The following is a 1218-nucleotide window of genomic DNA, read 5'->3' on the forward strand; positions in this document are numbered from 1 at the left end:
CCAAACAGTTCTCCATAATATTTTTATCAACTTCCATGTAAAACAAGACAAAAAAGCAAAATTCAGAAGCAGAAAAACTGTTGGGAACATAACTGAGACCTCTGAGTCTCCTAATTTCTATCACAGGTTGTAAGGTTTTAGAGGAATCAATGAATTTGGGAGAATATTCTACAAAAATTAATGTTGCAATTTCAGCACACTGAATAAGCAACAAGAGGCTTTCAAATGTGCATGCTAATACAAAAATCTCAAAAATTAATTCATTTAGCAGCATTTTTTTGCTTTAGATTGGGGGTTTGATGCCCAGGCCAGCTTGAACTTACTGTTGCCACAGCCTCTCTCACAGTTTTCTGCCATTGTGCTTGATCCCAATAGTCAGTTTTGTCATAATAAAAACCCAACAACCTGTCAGGTGGTGGGATATAGAAATGGAATGCAACAAGCTCATTCTTTGCAAGAGAATGCACGTGCTGAAGGGTAAGTCTGTGCTGTGACAGTAGAGCTGGACTAGAAGGAAAATCCCTCTAATGCAGGTCTGGGCAGCAATGATCTCAGATGTTAGGAGGCTCACAGAAACTAGTAGTGGGAAGATGACATACTCAGCACCACAAAACAAAATCTAGGGACTTTCCACATCATGTAGAATAAAACCTACATGCACTGGCAAAATTTTTTATTACTGACTAGCACACACAGGAAGAGTATTCAAGAAGTTGAGAGACACATCATTATGTCTCCTCAGCCCTCCTATCCCCACATATACACTGATGGATGGATGTTTGCTTATTTCCATCTCACAAAAATCAAACCGAAAGGTCATGAACTAACTTTCCTTCTCTGAGACTTAGACCACATCATACCTGGGGTCTGTTCTCAGACTTTGTGCAGTGCATGGGAACATGGTCCTCATACCAAAGCCTCTTCCCAGCACTCACTGTCTCTCTGTCTGCCAGTGTATTCCTGGGAGTGAGGCATCACTGGTTATCTGAGGGTTTCAACTCCAGACAGATGAAATGAAGACATATTAGAAGGAATGAAGATTCAGAGATGCAACATTGCATCAAATTAGACACCACATTTTAGAGTAACGTGTATTTTCTTTGCAAAAGAACGTTTTCTTGATTAAAATAAAATGTGCATTTAAAATAATAGCCTTAGAGAATTATCTCAGTGGTAGAACTGAGATCAGTCCCCAGCACTAAAAAAAAAAAAGAATCA

The sequence above is a fragment of the Nannospalax galili genome, unplaced genomic scaffold (assembly GCF_000622305.1).
Source record: "Nannospalax galili isolate Female #2095 unplaced genomic scaffold, S.galili_v1.0 scaffold132, whole genome shotgun sequence".
NCBI classification, from domain to species: domain Eukaryota; kingdom Metazoa; phylum Chordata; class Mammalia; order Rodentia; family Spalacidae; genus Nannospalax; species Nannospalax galili.